This window comes from Phasianus colchicus, chromosome 12 (assembly GCF_987193195.1).
Source record: "Phasianus colchicus chromosome 12, bPhaCol1.hap1.1, whole genome shotgun sequence".
Classification (NCBI taxonomy): domain Eukaryota; kingdom Metazoa; phylum Chordata; class Aves; order Galliformes; family Phasianidae; genus Phasianus; species Phasianus colchicus.
Window position 1 is genome coordinate 14,565,491 of NC_143447.1, and position 15,319 is coordinate 14,580,809.

The 15,319-nt window shown below is 48.5% G+C and overlaps 1 protein-coding gene across 1 annotated transcript in view; it reads right to left on the reverse strand.

Moving 5' to 3' along the window:
* Positions 1–2,032, reverse strand: part of AKAP13 (A-kinase anchoring protein 13) — a 195,501-nt gene extending 193,469 nt beyond the window's left edge. Inside the window, exon 1 of the mRNA XM_031587751.2 lies at positions 1,958–2,032. The gene's annotated coding sequence lies outside the window, so the exon portion shown is untranslated. The remainder of the gene's footprint in view (positions 1–1,957) is intronic.
* Positions 2,033–15,319: the final 13,287 nt, after the last annotated feature.

The following is a 15,319-nucleotide window of genomic DNA, read 5'->3' on the forward strand; positions in this document are numbered from 1 at the left end:
AGAACTACACAACAGCAGCCCCTGTCCTTGTAACCAGCAGAGCACACCCCACAATAAGCTTACTGGCATTTTTTCCTTCTGGTATAATTTATCGCCCGCTGCCCTACCTCAGGCTTTGGATAGCATAACCAGATTCCTTCAGCTGCACTTAATCCTCCTCTGAGCACAGGAGCATACCCTGGACCAGAACACAGCTTAGTAAGGAGCAGATCCCGCTGGGAGATTAGCGGTGAGTTCTGCGTAACCCTGGTCTCCCAGTTCCCCCACACCATGATTCAAAGCCTCCACTTACCTGGCAGTACTCTGTACATTAGAAGTACTCCTGCTGTGCAATGTTGTCTGAACACATCTCGCCCTCATTGCTTGGGCCATGCCAAGCATCCCTCGGCCACCAGGGCAAGCCACAGGCTGGGACATCAGGCCATGGCACAGTGTGTCCCCACAGAGCCCTGTCATCGAGCTGCCTACAGAACCTGTCTGCCCTGCAGAACCCCTCAGCCGAGCCCTGCCAGCAGCAGCCCCAGGGCAGCCCAGCACCAAGAGGACACGCAGTGCTACCCTCATGCCATACATGCACAAGACGTGTACAGGTCTGAACTCATGCCAGATATCATCACCTTGCTTAACACGTCCATACCCTGCTATGAGGCCTGGGAAAAAGAAAAAGAAAAAAAAAAGCAAGAAAACAAGATAATGTGGCCCTTTAAAACCGAACTGGGATTGCACGATCCAGAGCTGGCAGCACAAGAGCAGAGCTCAGAGCAACTGTCTGAGCACTGCTCGGGAGCTCTACGTGCCTGACATAGTTCTCCCCCATCGCATATCTCCGTGAGCACCTCAAGTCTGATGGCTGCCTGGGACCACAGGGAGCAGCACGGCTCCCAGCTGTCTGCTGCCAGCACAGCACCCCAATCCGTTGAGCAACCACAACCAGCACAGCGTGCCCTTCCAAACTTCACAAATCACATTTCCTACGCCCGAGCTCCAGGGATAGCAAAGCTCACCGGGCAGAGCCCCTTCAGAGCTCAGCAACGCTGCTCCCACCAACCCCAGCTCCTTTCCATGGCTTCCATAGCACGGACACAGGCAGCGGATTAATAACTAATAATTAATAAACTCTGACGGTTTTCAGGTTAAGAAACGCCCAAACTTTGCCAATCCTCAGCCAGGAATTCCCGCATTCGCTTCCAAAGCGGCGTAAATTCATTTGAGAGGGACATCAGCGAGCAGCAGCAGGGAGGCACAAACCAGGCCCGGTGGCAATGACTCTCCGAACAACTTCAGAGCCCCGAAACACTTCAGCCCCAAAGGTGGGAAAAACCAACAGCGAGCGTCGCTCGGGAAACTCCGGCACGAAGCGGAGACTTCAGTAGCGATAAACTCGGCTACAAATAAACGAGGAAACAAACAAACGCGAATACAAAGTTGCGTCAGCGCAGCTCGAGGGTTCCCCCCGCCCGCCCCTACATCAGCATATCAATGGTTTGAATAGAGGGGAAGCGGAGGGAGGCTGGGGGCCAGCCTGGGGCTCCAGGAACGCCGTGCGTATACGTGTGTATGTACGCACAGACGTGTGCGCGGTGCCGATGTCCCGGGCCGGGCTCGCCCCGCTCCGCAGCCCCGGAGCTCGGAGCCGCGCGGTGCCAACCGCAGACAATAGCGGCGGAGAGAGCAGCGCCGCGCGAGGAAATCGACCCAAACTCAGGCAAGAAAAAGCAAAGAGCGAGGAAGAAATGGAAGGAAGCAGAGGGACGCGAAGTTGTAAGAAGAAAAGCCCTAAAGAAGAGGAGGAAGAAGGGTGGAAGCCTCGCGGACGGGCAGGGGGTTCCTCCGCAGCCCCCTTACGGCCGGAGATACCCCGGGAAGCTCCCCCCCACCCCCCTTCCGCTTCAGCCGCCCCCAAAAACTTTCCCCCCACGGCGGCCCTTCGCTAAACTCCGGCGGGACGAGCACTCACCGCGGGGCCCGGCGGGCGGCTTCGCCCCTGGAAGCGGGGCCGGGAGGGAAGGGAGAGGGAAGGGGACGAGGGGAGGGGGGGAAGAGGCGGCCGGGCCGGTGCTCTCCGCCCGGGGAGGCGGGCAGGAAGGAGGGCCGGGGGCTGCGGCTGCAACCTGAGCACCGCCGCCGCGCCCGCCGCCAGCCCGCATGCGCCGGACCCGGAGCCGCCGCGAGCCGCCGCGGAGCGGGGCCGCCCCTGAGCAGCGGGCGGAGAGCGGGGGGCCGCGGCCGGGCGGGGAGGCGGCGGCTGTGAGCGGGCTGCGGTTCTCGTCCTTGAGTTTGTGGCGCTGCTCGCCGGTCCGCGTTTGCGGAGCCGCGCTGGGAGCGAGGGGTTCGGCACCTGGGGAACACCTGGCGGCTCTGTGCTCGGTCGGCCCGAGGCGGTGCGCTCAGCTGCTCCGCGGGATCGGTGGTGCTGTTGTGCTCCTGGGGGCGAAGGGACGCGAGCAGCTTTGGATGCGGCGGGTTGTTTTTGTTTAAAGGCGGTACTTCCTTCCCACAGCCAAACTTCAGCCTCACGGCCTGTTTTGCTCGGAGGTACATTGCTTGCATTCCCACCTCCAGCTCTTGTAAAGCTCTCCCAGCACACGCTGCCCAGCCGAGATCACACTCAGCTGCATCCAAACACTGCCCTGCTGTCCCTGGCACAAAGCCCAGCAGCCCCGCACGTCCCTGCCAAGGCCCTGCGCTGCCCCTCGCTGTATTTCCTCGGAGCCCGTTGCTCCTCTGCCACAAGCTGTGGAAGTTGAACAGAGGAACGTTTCCGTAATTATTTCCACACCTTGCCCTGGAAAATGGTGGAAATGGCGATGCTGCTGTTAGCAAATACAGAATCATAGAATAGTTTGAGTTGGAAGAGACCCTTCGAGGCCGTCTGGTCCAACTCCTCTGCACTGAACAGGGACACCTCCAGCTGATCAGGTGCTCAGAGCCCCGTCCAGCCTGACCTGCAGTGTCTGCAGGGATGGGGCACTCACCTCTCTGGGCAATCTCTTCATGTGGCTGCGGTCTGTGTGTGGCTGGGCTGGAGGAGGCCGCTGGAAAGAAGAGGCATGATGTGCTGCAGTGGGGGATCTGCCCTCTGTCACCATTTCTATTGGAAGCTCTTAGAGGATGTGATTTTTCCTGTCAGAAATATTCCTGCAAGTGAGCTTCTCCAAAGCACCAGTTGTTTGCCATGACGTAGGTGAGGATTTACCACAGGCTGCAGGATGGGACTAAGCTCCCCAAGCTGCTCTGGGCAGGTCAGAGCTCCCCATCCCTATGTGGGAGTCTCATACATCCCCTGCCCAGGACCAACATGGGGAAAAGCTCAGCCAGTCACTGCATCAGATGCCTGGCCGTGCTCTCATCAGTGCCCTGCCTTCACCAGGATGTAGTCCGTGCTCCACTTCCATCTTCAAACCATTAATTCTGTCTTTAAATTGTTGTCCAGCCCCCAAATCCTTTATCTCATATATTCTTCCTGCACCCACATAAAACCACAACCTGAGATGAAGGGATGTTTGTGTAGCAGTGGTGTGGATGCCAGCCTTCTGGCAGATCATCTGTGGGCAAATTGTCTTTGACACTGCTTCCTCCAGCTTTCACCATAAGTCTAAGTCTGCTTTTCAAATGCTAGCAAGAAATTGGAAAACTACAAAGATCAGTTTGTCTTTCGTTCTTTTTTTTTAATTTGTCATAAACTGCTGCAGGGCTTCCTACTTCTTGCTAGGGAATGAGTTTTAAGTGTGAGCTGCACTCATGAATGAGAATGGAATTTGGATCTGCACAACATAATCTGAACATTTGTGTGTAGTGGCATGAATTAGCAATATGAGCACATTGTTTCCATTTGCTGGAAATTAGCTGTCCTTGCAACTGAATAGAAAACAGAGTTCAATGTAACGATGGAAGCAGCAGCTATTAAAGATTTGTTTTCATCATGTTTAAGCAGCTACAAACTGAGATACACAGAGAGGGTGAATGTGGCTGACAACAGTGTGCCGGGCTTTGTTCCAGTGCCTGGAAAATGAGGCACTGTAGCTGAGATAGCAGCAGCCACACCTGGAGAAGTTGACCAACATTTTACTTCTTCACACTCTGCCAATGGCATCCATAAAGCCCCATGAGCTGTATAATCTGCTGCAAAATTCTTGCCTGTGACTGAGGGCAGCCTTCTGCTGAAGTTTCCCTGTAAGAATAGATCTCGGTCAACACACAAAATCCTCTGTAAGGCACAGCAGGCAGACATTGGAATTTGCCCTTAGGACAGCAGATAGCCTGCAGTGACTACAGTAAAAACACCCAAAGCAAAATGCAAACACTGTTGACCCGCAGTATATAATTCATGAAATGTCTGTAATTCCCATGGCTCTCCTGGGGAACTGGGGCTCTGCACCTCGCTGTCCCCTGATGCAGACCTCAGCTGCTCATCACTGCCCCATCTGCCCCTCCACCTGCTGATGGGCTGAGCTAACACCCAGCTCTTACATATGTTGCTGGAAGCCCTGATGTAAACACTGCCTTTTTTCTCCTGGTCCGAAATGTGCACCTGCATGTGTTTGTGGCAGGAACTGACACCGCATGTCCCAGCAAGGCTCGAGCCATGCCACAGCCCATGGGATAGGTGTGGGATGCAGCAGGAAGGCAGGGAGGAGAGGAGACCTGCAGACTGTAAAGTGTTACCACTGAGCCTCGAGGAAGGTTTTCTTTGGCACTTCAGCTTTACGCTTTGTGCTTTTTTAAAGGACACTGTTAGCAGGCGCCTGCTCTGGGCACTTTGTTCTTCACAGGATGCATTTTAATTTAATACAATTCTATTTCTGTCCCTAGCGATGGTTGTTGTCCAGTTACTCGCAAAGCGAGAGACAGACAAGTCTATGCCAAAAGCCTTTATTGAAGGATCAGAAAACATCAATCAAATCAATTTACGAAACTGAATTATGTGGGACCCCAGGAGTAAAAAATGACAAACACAGAGAGTTAAATTGATAGCAGACCAGGATGAAAGCTTTTAGTCAATGCAGGCCATAAAATTAATCAAATGCAGTATACTCCCTAAAAATTAGAGCAGTTTCCCTGTCCCTTGCACTCTGCTCAATTTCAGATCTAAATAACATGCAAAGTAGATTAAAATTAATCAATACAGCAGATCCCACAGTAAAGCAAGTAATCAAGAAAGCAACACATGCATTTGCAACCCATTATTTATTACCATCCCCACGTGTGGCCAGGATGTGAACGCATATGGCATCTCTGGCTTCTCTTGAACCGCCACCAAAGCTGATGGGTCTATTTGCTTTTTGTAAAAGCCAGTAAGAGAAACCCTCAAAACCCTCTAGGCATTTGGAGACATTCGCTTGAACCTTGTAAAGATTATAAAGGCCAAAACTGTATCTATAACATGGATATGGGATGGTATCTTCTCTGTCTAGGACCTGAGTGCTCCTTCTCTTGCTCCCAGTGCTCAGATTATCTCTCTTTATCTCTGTGGGCTATGTTGGTGATGGCAAACATTTCCAGCTTATCTGAATATGTGAACACATCTCACCTTTATATCCTTGCATTAAGTACTAACTCAAACCTCTCTTACTGATTTTCATGAAGTTGCCACTGTGGAATAAAAAAGAAGTACAAAAAGAGATGCCTTCCTCAGCAGGCAAACAGGGAGCAGATTTCCTTCCTCTAAGGGGGATCCCTTTCCTTGGATCTCATCAGAGATTGGATTTCATCAGAGGAACATCAGCTAGAAAACCCAAATCTCTGAACATAGAATTGTAGAAACATTATGGTTGGAAAAGGCCACTAAGATCACCTAGTCCAACCATCAACCCAACCCCACCAAGCCCACTAACCATGTCCCTCAGAGCCACATCTACACTTTTCTTAAAAAAACCTCCAGGGATGGTGACTCCACCACCTCCCTGGGCAGCCTATTCTTATACCTCGCCAGGTATCATCAACTTCAGGCATATTCACAAAACCCATGAACCCAAACTGCTTAAAACATTGCCCTGCGAATCGCCATCATCAGCCACCCACCAGCTGTTTTGCCAACAGCAATGTATTACAACACGTACCTGTGGCAGTTTGTGGTAGTTGGCTTCGTGCACCAAGAACAAAGTAGACTCTCTTTAATGAAATTCCCAGTGCAGGGGAATCAGGAAATTCCCCTCCCCATAGCATGAAGCCCCTTTTGCTCGCACACCAGCTCTGTCCCCGTTGCCAGCCAGCCCAGCTCTGCAAGATGACACACACCCACCAGATGGTCCCAGCACTTCTGCACTACCAATGCTGATGTGCACAGCAATCAGCAAAAATCCACTGTGCTTTTCCTTGACTAAACACGCTTCCAAATCACAAAGAAATACAAAAGGCCATTGAACATCTCTCTGTTCAGCAGCACGAACAGTTGGTCTGTCGTCAAGTGCAGATCTCTTGTGACAGCAGGTCAAAATAACTTCAGTTATCAAGAGGGAAAAGCAAAGCTGCTTCACCATGCGGTGTAAATGAATGTTTAAATAGAGCCTAGAAAATCAGAGGTGCATTGCCACAAATCCTAATGGCAGGAGGGACAGTGGGGGTTTGGGCACTCACTGGGTGCACTCCCGTAACACTAGACTGCTTCTCAACTACTTCTCAGCAGCCTGAAGAAGCCCATTACATTGGTGGTGTCAAGAATGGGGTATGGCATCTCTGGCATCTCCGGCTGGGCAAGTTGTGTTTTGCAATACACACTGATGTGCTTTTGTGTGGAAGGGATCTATTTCACACTAAGCAGCCGTCACACGGTATTTTTGATCACCACCTGTAAGCAAATCCAAGCAAAGCTCATTCCAAGGTCAGCTGGGTATTTCTGAAGACTTATCTCCAGCCTTGCAGGCTGCAGAGTGGGCCACAGCATCAGCCATCGAAACCTCTGGTAGATCAAACAGAGACAGAGCTGAGCCATGCTGGCAAGAAATAGATTAGGATCAAACAGCCCCCACTGTCCCTGCACTGACAGGTGTCCTGGATGGCATTACAGTCTGCAGATTTCTCCGACTAACGAGGGCTTTGTCTTCACAACATGCATATTAGTTTCGCCAGCAACACATTTCCCCTCTTCCCATGACTTTCCCACCTATTGTCCCCTTCCCACTTCCCTCCTTCTGCTTTTCTCATGGTGCCTTAAGATGTATCTGCCCTGGGGAGCAAAGGGTCATGGCAGTGGCTCTTTTAGGTGAGCTGCCATCCCCGAGAATATGTTTGTGGCTGATTAAGTGACCCTGTCACCTGCAACTTTCAGCAAATGCTCTGTTTCCCTTTTTTATTCACTCTTCCCTTCCCCCACTGTCTGCCTGGGGTGCTCAAGAGCAAAAAGTAACTTGTGTGCTTGCAGCAAGAGATCAGAAAGTTGAGAGCCTCCTCGTTGAGGAAGATTGCTTGACAAGAGATTAAATGTCTCGTACCATAGAAGCCTTGACTATATAAAAAAGTCAGTGCTGCACAGATAGACATAGCATCTGGTGACGTTTCTCTTGCGTATCTGTATCCTTCAAAGTCCTTTGATTTGATTTTGAGTCTCTCTTTTATAGTCCATTCCCAAATGTTGGCACTCATTTGTCACACAGCAAGAGCACTGATGCGTGTAAGTATGTATTCAGCCCCAAACCACATCTGAGGATTTAGTGTTACACGGAGAGAGAATCAAGCCAACATGCTCCTAACTCTTTGTTCTGCCGTGATAGGAAGAAAGGTGCACATCACAAACCATCCTGCAAAGCTTTAGGCCTCTTGGTGTGCTGTTACCTTCCCTGTTTCTCATGGAAGATAGTGAAATGACACTTTTCACAAATTGGGAACACTGTTTATTTGATTGCCTTATGAAGAGCTCTAGAAAGCCTTAATGTACATAGACTAAAAGATCTTCTTTGTTATTGTTTGGTTGATTTACACACAGAGCCAAATATCAATAAAACCATTTGCAATTCCTTTACATCTGTAGTTATTAAGACCACAGACACTCCCGCCACACTGAGGACCTGTTCTGAAAGTGAAACCCGGAGGCTCACCTCCCTGTGCCAGCACTCAGTCACGTCAGCTTACTGCTGTAATGGCAGGAGATTCCTTTTTTGAGCACCTTTAAAATGAGAAAAGGAACTGAGTTATTCTCTCAGGTTTTGTGGCACCAGAAGAACAAAGCAAACATTGCAGTTGGTGCAGAAACCCCTGGTTAAAAAAAAAAATGTTTTGGGCCAGTAGTTTACAGCTGTGCATTTAAAGAACATGCAAAAGACCAAGACATCTCACTGGGCATCTGTAAGGCTATTTTGAAAGAATCTGTATTTTAAAACCAATTTTATAACTAAGAAGCCACAAACAGAACCTTCCTGCTTATTTGCTTGCCTATATGCATTGATGGTGCAGACTGCTGATGGAAGTTCAAACACATCTTAATAGCTGATATCTACAGTCTTTGCATGGCAGCAATTTTTGCCATGTCCCATTACCTTCAGGTGAGCCATGGCAGCCCCCTCTATACACTCTGACATGGCTGTGGGACAGAATTTATTGTGTATCTTAATGAGGGGAGAAGAGACAGCACCAGAAACTTAACGAGCCATGGAGTGTTTATACGTCTTTGTAACACAGTTTTGCTGTCCACTGTAGCAAAGAGCAGTGATAATTATTCTGAAAGTGAGAACGAAGGTGTAGACTAATCACCTTCCCCCATCTATATAGAGTGTTGGCTGGTTTCAGCACTTTGCTGGGTGATGGCTTGTGTAATATGGCAGCCTCAAATGTGTGCTGAAAGGCTGAGTGAGGAAGGGATCTGTTGTGTTTGGCACAGGGAAGATGCACATAATGCATCTTTTTACTATTCCTTTGTAGGAGCACAGAAGCTAACATCTATTAGACCATGTATCAGGCTTCCCCATAGCCTTACATTACTCCTGCTAGCACAGTTATTTCCCCAGAGCCCATTTGTAGTGTTTCATCAGCTAGACTCAAACAGTCTCTCAAGCAGTATCTCAAAGAGTGAAATAGCCATTTTTAATTTTTTTTTTTTTCTCCCATGGAGATTTCTGAGATCTAGCACCTCACAGAGCTGTGTCTGGCTCTGCTGTCCAAACCACTTTTCCCCAAAAGCCAAGCAGCCATTTGAATGTGATCCATGCTCACTAGGTGAAGAGCAGCCCTTGAGTTTCTCAGCAGTCATCCTGAGGCTCTCACTTGGCTCTGAGCTCCACTGGGTCACAGTAAAGCCATTACCTCCATGCATGTGCACACCACATGCCATCCCTGGGCAATTTCCATTGTAACTCAGCATCAGCTGCTTAATGGTGGAAACGGGTACAGTGAATTAAAAAACTAGGGAAGAGGGAAGCACTATTAGTCCCCAGCAGATTTGCTGCTGCCTAAAGCACTGGCTCCTAGCATTTTCATACCAGGTCTTGCATCTGCCTGAAGTCTTTGTCTTTCCCCATCAAGGAGGTCAGAAAGTACATAACCTTCAACTCAGGTTCTGGCCCCATATATCCCACAGGGCTGATGGCAAAGCGGAGTGCTGCCAGCTGGCCTGAAGCCATGGCCATATGCATGTCCAGCAGCTTCTCTATGTGGCAACGCTGCCCCACCAGTGCCTGGATCCCAGCTGCTCAGTGAGAAGCCATCTCCCACACACGTACACACCCTCTGATGACTGCATTTCCACTTGGAGAGCAAAAAGAGGCGTAACGTCGGCTGGAACAGGCTGAATGTGCTCAGTCACATTTCATCATGACCGAGACAGAGCGAGGCACAACATCTCCATCGGAGCACAGTGTGAGAGCACTCTGTTCCCCCTGGTACTGGGAGTAATGAGCAGATAAAACACAGGCACAGGGAGTGAGTTTGTCTTCATAAATTTCAAAGGCAGACATTGACAAAATGCCAGATTTCTGAAAAATTAACATCCTCTTTCATCATCTAATGAAAAAGGCCCTCTGTCTCTTAAAATAAAGTTTCAAGCTATTCTAAAATACACTTCAAGTTATTTAAAGAAATTTAGTTATTTTTAAAAGAACTGTTGACTTTATTTCTGGTGCCCTGCTTATTTTTCCACAATGGCACCTTTTTGAAAAGCAGCAATTGGCGTTCATAGTCACCTCTCTGTTTGCTTCCTTAAAGTCAAGGCACAGTTCAGCTTGACTTTCACAGACCCAAGCCATTTAAAACATCAAAGGCACTCCACATCTTGCTGTACTGCCAGCTATGTACAAACAGACCTGAAGAAATATTTTTACGGATTTCAACATGCAATCCATGTTATATCTTTTTTTTTTCTTTTTTTTTTTTTTTTTGCCTAGGCTGTGATAAGAGTCAGCCCAAATTGCCATCAGCTAGCTGGAAAGGATGGGTGGCATGGGACTATAGAGGGGACAAAAGCAAAGTGCTAGAGACAGGAGAGCAGAACATGCCCTGGGTGAAAGGTGGGATATTTTTGAGGTTACCATGTCTGAAAGACATATATACAGATATATATATATATATATCTTTATACCACATTGTCTTAAAGATACCTGGGCTGGAGAACCAAAGCTTCCTGGGAGTGTGCATGCGTTAGCTCTCGTTACTGGTGGCAGCTGGTGGGTTTGGAGCTTGGAGGTGAGGAAGTAAGTTGTGCAGCCACTAAAATCACCCTTTGCAGAGAACAGAAAGGGCTGCTGCAATCCGACCCTGTCTGCAGCACGCCTGGGGGTGCTGGAGCCAAGAGGTGACACCAGGAGAAGAGAGGAAAACCCACACTGGAGGAAAGAGAGTGCTTGAAAGAAAGACCACGCCAGGGACATCAGCCCTGGAGTTATTTTCAAGCATACAGCAGTGGCCTCTACTGGCCCTCATTAGGACATCAGGTCGCTTTTTGCTTCCTGCCCTGCTGCTGCTGCTTCTTGCAACAATGCCCAGGTTTGCAGGCTCCTTTTCCCAAGGGAAAAGCGAGTACTGCGGAAGTAGAAGTGTTTCTGCAGGAAGCAGGAAGCAGCATCCCTAAAATAATGGAGCTATTTTGGCATGTACAAAAGATGCGTGTAGAGAAATGTGATGAAATCTGGCCCAACTTCATGAAGTGAGCCTGACAAAGTGAGCACACTGAGGCTGCAGCCTGGCATTTTGCAGCACCAACAACCCAGGACCCCTGTTAACTGGTTCAGCTTCTTCCCTGTCCTCTCCGTGGGATCCTCAAGGAATACCCCACTCTGCTCTGCAGTATAGGTCACCGAGGAAAAGCACTGAGAGGCTGGGAGCATCACGCAGTGCTTCCCACTCCCACTTGGGCTCCTTGGCTGTTTCCCTGCCACCCACCATTGCTGCTACCCTCTGGGAGCCTTCCAACAGCCACGACTCCTTTAAGACTCTGCCCACACTACTGCTGTATTTATGTATTTATGGCCACCAGGCCAGAGCAGCTGATACATCCCAAACGCAGCTAGTGCTATAGGCAGACGCACGGTCACGTGCTGAAAGCTGCCTACATCTGCTTCCCAGCTGCTTGTTCCCCTGGGCCATCCGAGAGGATATCGGGTAATGTGGCTAAAGGCTTGTGGGAGAGCTGTGGCGAGATTCCCCCCCATATTAAACAGCCTCTAATTTGGCCCTGGCTGGGAGGAAGTGACAAGGACAATGCAGAGATCAGACACACAAAATTTTTGTGCTCAGTGTGAATATTTTACATGCTTGTCAAGCTGTGCAGTAAACGATGCAGGGCCGTAGCCAGCTGTAATTTAACACAGTGGGATCAATCCAATATGAAGAGCAACAGACTGTATCTTTCCTCCATATGGGCATCTAAACAAACGTTTTATTGATTTAAACATTTCTCATCATTTATGGGAACAATTTATCACCATGGTCCTTTAAAGAATCCCATTTTCAAGGATCATACAAGCTTTTTCAACCTTAAATGCTTAAAAATTGCATCGGCTTAATTATTGTTCTTAATTACTTGCTTTCAACTGAAATTGTTTTTAGCAATGTACAGGACAAAAGCAGAAACTTCTCTAGACCGAGATGCAAACAAACAATACAGGAAGCAGAGCAGATCATGCCCTGGGCTGGGGCTGTGGGCACGGGGATGTCAGTCTGTCCTTCTGGCTGCTTGGTTGGACTCCAACACAAGGCTTCTTGGAGCAAGCACTCTGAGATGGGAGATGCTCTTCTGTGTGCATGACCCCACCTCTTTTTTCTAAAATTCTGATAAATCAGGATTGTCTGTATGGTCTAACCTGGGACAGAGGCAGAGCTACCTGCTGAGCTTAATTCTTTTTCTGGGGAGTCTCAGTCTTCACATTTAGAATTTTAATGTTCACATTGACACAAAAAGCACTTTACCTCAGCTGCTGAGCTCAGATGTTCTCCCTTTGCTGGTGTTTCTGATCCAGTCTGCCTAGAAGTCTATTTTCCCCTTGCAGCATCTTCTTTATTCTCTTTGCAGGTGTCGAACATGTCCCACTTGTAAGCTTTTCTCCTTAAAACTAGGGGTGAAACCACGAATAGATTCAAAAGCTGAGATTCCTGCTTCATCGCGGGGGATGAAAAATCTGGCAAAACGCTTTTTTTTTTTTTTTTCCCTGCCTCTTTCTGTCAGTGCAGTAACAGAATCATAAATCATGACTCCTTGGTGCTGGGTGGGATTTTGCACTCTGACGGGCTCTGGTGAGAAATTGTATTCCCTCAGATTGTTTGTTCTCTTGTTCATAAGCCAGCAAAACCCATGAAGCTGCAAAGCGTGTCTGCGTGTGTGAGTGTCTGTGTGTGACTGTGTGTTTGTCTTGGGTCCCACACCCAGCATGATCAGGCCAAAAGATATTAGATAAGTGACACTGTAGCTTGGATAACTGTACCTCCACTACAATAACAGCACCATGAGGGGATGGTGCAACAGCCCAGCTGTCCATCCAAGAGTTTAAATACACTGCTGTGCATTGCTGTAAATTGGAGAAGGCAAAAGCCACATGTCATGGGCAAGCATCCCCCTGCCAGGGGCAGGCAGCCTTGACCTGTGGCTCAACCCAAGCCTACTGAGCCAAAGGTTGTGTTTGAGCTGCTCCTTGGTACCCTTTCATATCTGACCATCAGATGAAGAAGACGAAGGCTAAAAGGATGCTCTAAGTGTTCTGCCAAGAGCCAACTCCAAATTGGAAATCAAGATAGTTCCATGCAAAGCTGTGAAATAGCTATGTTCTTAAGCCAAACACTGTACCGTGTGGGATGGGGAGCACAGCTTTAGCTCTTCAAGCTCTGTGGATCTAAATGCTCAAGAAGGAGCTGAGCACATCCTCCTGCTGCGCTAGAGGGAGCTGCCTTGATGTCTGTGGTTGTCCCTGCACATAGCTGGACACAGGCAGCAGCAAGGCTCAGTGGTTTTGGAGTGGCAGGTGAGGTAGTGCAGACACAGCTGATGAAGCTCATTCCAAAGTGACATCATTTAGCAACAATTCCTAAGAAATAGGTCCTGACTAGTAGCAAGGAGTTGTGCCTCTAGGCAAACAGATGCTGGTTCGAGGCTGTTATCAGGTAAAGTGTGTGGGTGAAAAGCTCCACAGCTTGTCTGTTGCCATGAAAAGAAGCAAACAAAGCGGAGACGAGGCTGGACTACAAGTGGATGAGGCTGCTAGCTGCCTGGAACCACATGTCTGCTAGAGATGGTGATGTGATATTTCCTTCTAATGAGAGTTGGGGATAGGCGACATGGAAGTATCTCAGCTGTTTGCATGGCAGGAGTTCCAAGGAGAGTGTGCATCTCCAGATCCAGGGGCCCAGCAATCCCGAAGGTAAGCAGTGTTGAGATGCTGGGTGAGAACAAGTTGGGTTTACTTGTGCTGCTGGAGGGATCATGCTGGAGCCTGCAGGTCAGTACAGAGGTATGCAATGAACCCATCATTGCCACGTCAGCTAGCTCTGTGCCTGTATCCTGACCTGAGAAGTTATCAGAAGGCATGAGAGATCTATTAATGACCCAATACATTGATATAACCACACATCAGATTTACAAGGGAGTCTGGAGGTCAGAACTCTCTTTTTCTTCTTAAAAAAAAAGTAAAACAAAGAAAACACGTTCACCATTTGGTCAGGGTTGGTTGATTTTTCCAGCTCTTCCGTGTCACTTTGGAGCATTCAGAGCATGGGGAGAAAAGAACTCAGGAAGAAGTTTTACATGTAGACACAACACATTGCAAGGATTGCCAGCACACTGCAAGGCAGTGATTTCAAGCAGTATGAATGGGGGTCCTGTCCTTTCCCCTCCCCTTTCCTGTTTTGTGCACAGAACTGCTATGCTTGCAGAGGAATACAGCAGCTGATTGTTTGCAGCACTGGGAAATAGTGTGAGCTGAGAGTAAAATGTCTAGGCAGCAAGCATCTGGGCAGATGCACACATATGGTGTAGGGAGATGATTAGGGGAGAGGGGTGCATTTTGCACATAATCTGCTTCCCAGTCTGTTAGAGACTGGGCAGAGGTGAGGCTGAAAATGCTATAAAGAAGGCCAGGAATCGAATGTGCATTGCCCTGGCAATCCCACAGCACCCATTTCCCCCATTCAGTCTCCAAAACTTTAGGGATATCTGGCTGCTTTCATGTCTGGCAAGGACAAAGGAGGCTTGGATCCCTCTCTGGCTCAGTTGCATGCATGCATGCACATGAAAATCGTGTTCCTTTGAATGTCTTTTGGAACCGTAATAAAGAAAACTCACTTAATGGAAGAAAGACCTGGATGAGCTTATCTGTGTGTGGATGGAGAAACAATGCTCCACCAGGAGATGGGCAGCAAAATACCATCATTAGGGAGGATATCAGGGATTACAGTGCCTCTAGATGAAATCTGCTCATGCCATATGTGCTTGGTCATGCCATGGAGAACTTCAGACTGCATTCATAAATGCTGTAGCATCTGGGAGAATGTGCTCCTGGTCTACACACAGGAGGAAGAAAAGAGAAGGCATCAGCTGGGAATCGCATACGGGTTCACCAAATGAAGCTTCAATCTTCACAGTGGTCAACTGCATCTTACTTACAGTGCTGAGTCACTCTGGTTCAGCTGGTTGTTTTGTGGCACTTCTCAGTATGCTGCACATCCCATGGTGAAAGGGTAGATCCCTAAAAATACACAGGTTTAGTGATGTGTTTGACACAGCACTGAGATTATCACATATCCTACAAAGGAAAGGACATGGACAGAGACTGCTACTGTATTAGGCTTCTGCATATCACTTAACAGTACAAGCAGTGTCTTTTCCATTCAGCATGAAAACTTTGTTGTTGTTCTATGGTGATGCTCCACAGCTACGTTTAGAAGAGTCACGAACGTGATATTGGGCATC